We start from the raw sequence: 8,689 nt of genomic DNA, 5'->3' as shown, positions 1-8,689 counted from the left end.
TTTCGACTGATTGATGGTTCGCTTCTGAAGAAAGGCATCGTTGATGGAAAGTATGATTTATACGCTGCTTTCTATCACAGTATGCGCGCGCGTGCCTCAGCTTATAGCATAGCAACCTTCCTTCACCTTTTCGTTTCGTTTTTAGGACCAACGGTAATAAATATTTCCCAACCGTACTCGCAACATTATTATGATCTTTTCGTTCAAGGTGTTTAGATACTTGTACCTTTCGCCCATTCGCTGCCATGCTTAACTGGCAGTAGCAGCGTTTCTCGGTGTACAGTAAAAGTAAGCTACTCTTCGCCTTTTACTACCATGCACGTACGGCTGCTACCTAATTCAAACCCTTCTCACCCGGTCCCAGTTGATTATATGACCCGAAAAATTTCCATAATGTTCAAATTTACCTCGTCGATCACGTCGATATTCACCTCCTTGCTCTTTGCGTCAGCTTTAACACCGTTGCCTCATTGCACACGTGGGAGTAGCTGCGTACGTACATGATGCCGCACTTCGCTCGGCGATCCTGCTACACGGTATCGAACGGTGTTGAAGAAAGCGTCCATAATCGGTCTTATGCATGGCTGAGCTACTGTTTTGCAGCCACACTTCAGGCTTCCCCGATGATTGATGGATGAATGGAATGAATTGAATGTTCCATGCTGAGCACAAATTGTTTCAGGATCGGCGAAACCGGGTAATCCCCTTTTATGGCGTGTCGTTAAATAAATAATCAAGTGAAGGTGCTAGGTGGTAGGTGGACCGGGAAGTGGGAATTGAAATTAACTACTTTTTTATCACTGGCTGAGGAGGGGGCAACCCAAACCCTGTCCCGGTGAAGGTGTGCAAGATATTATACGACATTTCAGTTGATTCTTCACTTTTCGAGGGGTGATGGCCAGGCGTGATTGTGTTTAATTGAAAAGGGTTGATTTTTGTAGCACGCAAACAGAGGAAATTGAATCAGAATGAGGAAAGGGGATAAAGCATAAATTATTTCGTATAAAAGATGACATTGCATTAATGATTTATTAAAATAAGAAGAAAAGAAACCTTTTCTGAGAGGAACTCTGAGGCTAAAGGCGAGTGAACCTGAACCTATAGTGTCTTGGTTGTACTGAAATTAATCGTCCCTTCTGTTGCCTGTTATACACATAATCGTTCAATTTGCACTCATAAGTAATTGCTGCAAATAATGTGCCATGACCGTGACAATGCATGGTACATTTTTTGCCGCCTTCCAAATATTTTCCCTCCCGTCTGTCACCAGCGTGTGCAAAACATTCCTCAGCCTCATCGCACCGCATTACATGTTTCGAATGTTTCTTCGCCGCTGTCCCGCTGTCCCGAATGAGACTAAATGTCTTTCGCAGCGTTAAAGAACGCCACTCGTACGCGGAAGATATGACCACCGTGGCATCAGCAGCCGTCAGCAGCAGCAGCAGCACCATCAAAGAGTAGGAAAACGTGCGCATGTTGTGGCATTAAACCGCTGCAAATGGGGCGTCAGTGTCGTCTTGCTCGTTTGTCGTTTCTTTGGCACGGACGAACGAAGGGGAATGAGAGGGGTGTCGCGAAGACAAACGGTTGGTAGAAATTATTTAAACATCATCTGCTGTACATTGATTGATAAATCACTCGTTTGTGGTAGGGTTTCGTGCAGCAGGGGATTCTTTTAAAGCACGCAACGCGACACTTCATTGCACCATGGTCGGAATTCACGGCGAGCCTTGTTGAGCGTGCGGCGAACTCGGCGGACGTGTACAAACAGCACGACATGATTTTGCGATTTTCTTTTATTTCCTTTACGTGCGTCAATCATTTAGCATGGGAAAGGATGTTTGTGTCATTTTTTCTGTTTGAACGTGAACACGAACGAAGAAAAAACTGATGACCTAGGGTATTCTAGTCTTTGGGGGCACGTTTTTGTATGACACATGGCAAAAACTAGACCTGAATTTCGCAAAGATATTCTTCAAAACGTCCCTTTCAACACCTTACGGGCGGGACTTACGCAACCCGGCAGTCGCCCACAATTATCACCGAATACTCTTTTCCCCCCATTCTAATGTGGCTTTAAAAAATGGCATTAAACACCACAAAGGTACTTCAAGTGTGAAATCAACAAGAGCCCACATACGCCAGCTTACATTGTTGGAGTGGTGTTGGCTCATAGCGTAAGAGCGCACTTCCCGTTCCGTAAGCCCGTTGCCAGCAGCATCCGGTGCATCCTTACCGTATATCAAAACCAACCAGCAGGACCGTTTTTGACGCGCTGGCGGACGTTCAAGTGTCACACCGTGGTACCACGAGCACTTGACATCCGCCGGAATGTCAAACGGAGCAAACACTTTTCCGCAACACCGTTTTTCCTTCTCGATAGGTGTAATACTTGCCTGCTGTGTTGGGTCGCTGTGATGTAAAGTTTTAACGTAATTTCAACATCAAGAGCAACGCGACGAAAGAAACGATTACGCTTCCGAGGTGTCAGAAACTTGTGAGGCCGTCGGTTTGCACCTTACAACGCTTCTCACACCGTTTGTGTACACAGAAAATCAGAGTTGCGTATCGGAAGGCTTTCCAATTCGCAGCGCTTTCGTGCGTGCGCTTCGTCACTTGATGAACTTTGACAAACAACAACAACAACAACAACAACAACACCTCGTCAGGATGAAACGAATAAACCCGACGCTGGCTAATCAGAGAATTTTAGCAAACAAAATTGTCATCAAACAGCAAACAGCTTTGATGTCGTCCACGGCAAGCGAAAGTGCAATTACTTCTTCTTCTTCGACGCTGGGGGTGTAAAAGTTTTGTCGTTTACTTTCGTGTTACTTATCCAATTCGCTACGGTTCGCTGGCGAGATGGCAAATAGAGGGCTTGTGCGTATTGCTTGATTTCGTTGCAGGGAAGGCGAAGATAGGCCAATTATACTTTGAAGCGCGGATTTTAAATTTTTCGAAAACTTATGCCATTAAACATTTTGGATAACGCTGCACGATAGGCAATCAATTTTGGGATTTATTTTCTTGTGCCAATGATGAGGGCCGTTGAGCTAGTAGCGAATTCTATTGGTTTTAATGTTGAACGCGATACAGAAGTCTATAATCCGTTACAAGAAACACAGAGTAATCGTTCCTTTTTCACTTTAAACTGCCTGTAACCGTGTTCCAGTATCCTATAGCAATCGTCGCACAATCGTGTGGCCGTAAGAAGAATGAAATGAAACCACCAAAAGTATCTAAAAAACCCACAAAGTCTCCCAACGAGCCCAACGATAAGAAGCGATAGCGCGACCAAAAAAGCCTTGGCTGGCAGACAAGCAGACGACAATTACTTCATGAATATTTGATAAGATTCCTCGTAATCCCTCCCGAACGAACAAGACCGTAACGACATGCGAAACCAAATCCACTTGCAAAGCCGTTTTACAACACTTTCTCCCTGTGTGACCCCTTTTTGCCTCCCCTGTGCTCTTCCCTCTTTGTCGCTGCGTGAACCTTATGGTTGTTTCCGCTTTATGATGCGCTGTAAAAAGAGTGTGAAGGAGGAACATTTTCCGGTGCCGAGTTTTCCATCCTCGCTGTTGCGGAATTGAATTCAAATCTGCTACTCCTGTTGGAAAAAAAATCAGCATCATTTCGGCATTTCCTTTTTTATTGCAAAAGTCCTTCTCTTTTCCAAACTGTTCCTCATCGTCATCATTCCCGAAGTGAATGCAGGTTTAGAGACGATTTGATTTTGCACACCAACATTGTAAAGGGTTTTCTTTTGCTGCTTCTTTCGGTAGCCCTGGGTCTGGGTACCCACCCAAAAAAGGCACCAAAGATTTATTCGATTACATTCACAGCAGGGGGGTGGTTGTGCGGGTGCGGTTTCGTGATTAAAAACAGCACACAAACACACACACACAGCACCAATGGGTGTGATAAATTTAAAGGCATTAGCGCAGGCAGCCCCGTGCAGAAGCGCAGATTTGTGCCCCCGCGGGCTGTCATCATCTGTCATCTGCCATTTGCCAATCGGGAGCAGGCAGCAGGGAAGTTAATTTCATTAGCGCCCCTGTCCTTGGAGCTGGGGATTAAACAAGAGCGAAGCGTTTTGCAATTAATGCGGGACTGCTCGGGAGGGGGCAAGTGCGTAAATAAATATTTATGTTCGTTTGTTCGCTGTGCCTTGCGATGGTGGCGTGTGGGACTGTGTGTTATGCAGAGTGTGAGTGATTTTTAATTACAGCAATGAGGGAGAGAAGATGATTGTTGAATGAATACTTTCTTCAACTGCTTCGACGCAATAAAGAAAAACAAAACACAGCCCGTTTGCTTCTCAGGAATCGGTTCATGAACTGCACCACGGGCAGAGAGGATTGATGTGTTTGATTTAAAATTTTGATCGATCGATAAATTCTGCCCAATCTATACCTCTCGCGGGTGCTAGAGTCCACTCAATCAACTATCGAAATAAATTGCAGTCAAAACAGTCGAAACGCGCGAGCCATTTAAGCGAGCGACACACGGCACACGAAACCCCTTCACCAACGAGTGACGAGTGTCCTGAACGTTGAATCGTTGGCCCCATCCCGCATTCCCATCACGATCGTGATCGAAGATTAATAACTTCGCACCAGAGGGCCCCACGTCCGGACTCCGGGGAAGAAAAAAAAACGAACGGGCAAACGAACCGATACTAACGGAATGATAGATTCAAATTGAAAATCAATACGCGAGCTCGGGCCCCGAGTCCGAGTGAAATAAAAGAGAGAAAACAATTAAACAAATCATCCCGTTTTCCACCGTCCTATCCCTCTCGACGGTGGTGCATTCGATCCGTTTTCAGAAAACAGATACGCATGCTGTGAGCCATCCGCAGCGAAAACGGTTTGTTTATGCGCTGCGCCAGAACAGCCAGCCGTCAGGCCACCCTGGAGAGTGGGAGCATCCGGACGACGACGACGACGACGACGACTGTGACGACGAAAAAATCATCTAAACAATTTGTACATCGGTCGAAAACTATCATAATCTCGTCCCGTGTTGGGGACACCCCCCAACCAGGAGCTCCAAAAAAATCGGAGGATCGAACCTGTACAATGAAAAACGAAGCAACGCTCACACATGAGATCATATCGCGCCACGTCTCGATTCCCGTGGCGTAGAACAACTGGGCGAGCGACTCACGAAAGCGAACGCCATCCCCGATCACTATCGGAAACATAAATCCAAAGCTCGTTTTCTCCGGGTTTTGACTGTAGCAGCCTGCAGACACTTCTTCAGGGACACACTCCAAACAAGGGCCGGCAGGAGGCACAATGGAGAGGGAAATTAATTTTTATTTTCCAAACCATTTATCTTCGCTCACATTTTACGAGCAAAAAAAAAGGCAAGCAACGACGCACAGACACACATGGGAACTCTAGAACGGAAAGGGGTTTTGGAAGGAAGCTACCAAAACACCTAACAACTGGCACCAGGCTAAGGAAGACTGTTCATCACTCCTGCCTCCAGAAACTCCAGAACAAGGAACAAAAAAAGAATTGCTGCAGTTAATAAATACGACCTTCTCCACTGCCCCGCTCGGGAGTAAGAACACTCCGTGGCACGTTTTCAGCTCCGTTCTGCTAACGATTCTTAAACACCCGTGGGGTCCTTTCGCGTTTAATGGCTGACATTGAAATGAAGGCCGTGCAGGGCGCGCTGTCTTCCCACCATCTTCGCCATTTGATACTTGCGCGTTTTTTGCATTCCATTTCTGCCCGCTTCTGCTTTGTAGACCAATATCTGCATCCAAAATAGTGCGAATCTGATCGACTGGCAACGGGCGGTTTTTTTTGTTGGTGTACGAACACCCGGTTTTGATTGATCGGCAGCATGCTGGGTGCTGGTTTGCAGCCAAAAAAACAGCCCGACCCTGCAGGTTCCTCTGCTCTCACGCTATCTCACGCTCTGCACGATGTGTTTCACTCGATGTGTGATATTTTGTGTGCCGTTTGACACTTGTCAGGAAACTTGAAACGACGCTGCGGGAAACCGGACTTCTTCGGGGTCGCTGGTTGCGCAGGGATGTTAGTTTGCGATTGCTGCATGTATAGTTTATGAGCGGGCGAGACAAAAAGCCTGCGTGTATTTTTGGGGTTCCTTTTTGGAGCGCTGCTTCTCCGCGTATCGTTGCTCCAGACGGGCAAAGACATAGCAGAAGAATTATTAATATGATGCTTACGAACATTGCACAAAAATGAGATAACAATTCCCACATTTTAGGACCATGATACAGCACCTCTACACCTTAAATGTCATTCGCGGTTTGCTGACGGTGTCACTTTGCTAAATTCTTCACTTAAAGTTCATTGAAAGCTCTTCACTGCAATATGATCCAATTGGTTGTCTTGCGCGGAGCACCGGGGGGCGGTTGCCGAGACAACGACAGCACGAAAGACCCACTTATCCATGATGTTAATCGATGTCAATTGAATCGCGAACGGACAGGCGGAAACTCACACCCATCGCTATCGCATTGTCATTCATAATTCTATTATGTAAATTTATTCCTTCCGACTTCCTTCCGCTGCGCCCGGGAATCATCCACACAAACCCTCCCAAAACAGCTCCTTCCCCGTGCTGGAGCAAATGCTTTCGAGCATCTGTGTCGCGCAAAACCTCCAAACTCCCGGGGAATGTGCAGTGCCATCTTTTCGGCTTTTCCCTTGGTGAGCGAGAAAAATGCTTCCCATTCCTGCTCACCCTCAGCTTCCCAGTGAACGCGGGGGAAACAGGGTGTCCCGGTTCGGTGTCCCGCGTTCGGTGTGGAAATCCAAAACCAACGACCAAAAATATCGCCACTCGGTGACACTTATCAAATTATTCGTCGTTTTTCTTCCTCCACCGGTTAAGCACCAGCACCAGCTTCCCCCATTCTCGCTACCCTTGCTCCCTCGTGCTGAGTGACTGAAATTTTAGACATCGCCATGACTGTAACTGTGCTTGGACGAAGGATCCCAACTATGCTCTGCTATCTGTGTTTGTGTGCTGGCTTGCGAAGTTTTACTGGCTTCCGGAAAAAGCTGGCAGCCCGAGATCGAGGCAACGCAAACGGCAAACGCGAACTGATGGCGCACAAGTTTCAATTTACGGTGGCGCCGCAGTTGCACACTCACAACGCCAACAGATGACACACCGAGCCTCGCGATGCCGGCGCGTTGCGGTGTTGGTCTCGGTGGGCAATCGCGGCAATCGAGCGGCAATGCAACTCCGGGCGGTGCAATCAACTGCAGCACTCGGCTAGGTAAAGGTTTGTGGTTGACTTTAATGATGAGTTACTTGACACAGAGATAGAGAAGAACATAAACGATAAATTGAATTTTAAACTAGAGTTTCAAAGTAAAGTCTACGCATAATACATCCCCTTTAAGATGCATGTGGATCATTTTGATCGCTTGTACACGTTCCTTGAGTCTTCCAATAACTTATCAACTGAAAACCTCAATACGTGTTTTTGCCAGCTTGACTGCATAGACACACCGGTGCCCACCTTTTCGGGTTTGGCTTTTTGGGTTTTGAAGGGGGATTTTTTCTCTGCCCGGGATCCACCAGGGACGCTTCGGCGAAATTCACGAAATGATGCTAAATTTGTTAGGAACTCCCTAGGCAGCCGCACTCCACCATCCACCGCAATCGTGTAGAGTGGTCGCGGAACCCTTAACCCAATGGTCGCCATTTAGCTCGGTGTTTTTGGCCCGCACCCGATTTAGGCCACCGGGAAGGGCCACTGTGTCTGGTGCAGTAGTGTGGCACACTGCGCTGGTGTGGTTCGATCTCGCTTTTCATCCGGATTCTCGCTGTCAAACCACCACCGACGAGCAGGTGCAAGCCTGGTCGCACGAACGACTCCGGGTTCGCAAGGAAAATACCAATCCACACGCACACACACACACACACACACACACACACACACACACACACACAAAACACGAACAAGTAATGAACAAATATTTACCCGCCCGGTCCGTCCCGGCGGGAGTGCTCAATGGTTGCAAACGATTTGGGTGTTAGTTTTTATCGTTTCGCTTCCGTTTTTCTCGCCCCACTCGCCAAAAACGAGCTGAATTCTGTTTGGACAAATGTTACAGCACTCTTACTACACATGGTAACAAGTGTGTAACTCGTCGTTTATAAGCTTGTACTGCTGCGGGTTTTCGTGTAAAATGAAAAAGATACGCTCGTTTCATTATCAGTAAAGCTGTGATTAAAAAGCGTCGTCATTCGGTTGCACACGTGTTAATTTATTCAATTAAAGTCACAATCTCTATTCAGGTGGTTTGATTTGTTTGATTTGTCTGTGGCGGAACATTCAATACGACACAATTGCCATTTGGGGCCGCATATTACAGACACACAACCATTTACATTCGCGCGGGTAACACAACAAACCAGGACTAATTCGATGCATTCAGCAACAACTGCAAAAAAAACCGTTCAACCAGCCCCAAAACATTGCAATCAAATTTAATTGCGCAGAAAGTAAGCCACCGTATGTGTGTTTAGCAAACAGGGAAACACAATTAATGCACGCGGAGGGATTGCAATTGCAATGCCCAGTTGCATTGCGCAGGGAGAATGGAACGATTGGAACGATTTTAATTAACACCGCCGTCGCTAATGAGGGGCTCGAATTAGTAGGCTTTGTTTGAAAAAT

This window comes from Anopheles coluzzii, chromosome 3 (assembly GCF_943734685.1).
Source record: "Anopheles coluzzii chromosome 3, AcolN3, whole genome shotgun sequence".
Classification (NCBI taxonomy): domain Eukaryota; kingdom Metazoa; phylum Arthropoda; class Insecta; order Diptera; family Culicidae; genus Anopheles; species Anopheles coluzzii.
The sequence above is the reverse complement of the archived record's forward strand: the minus strand, read 5'-3'. Positions refer to the sequence as shown.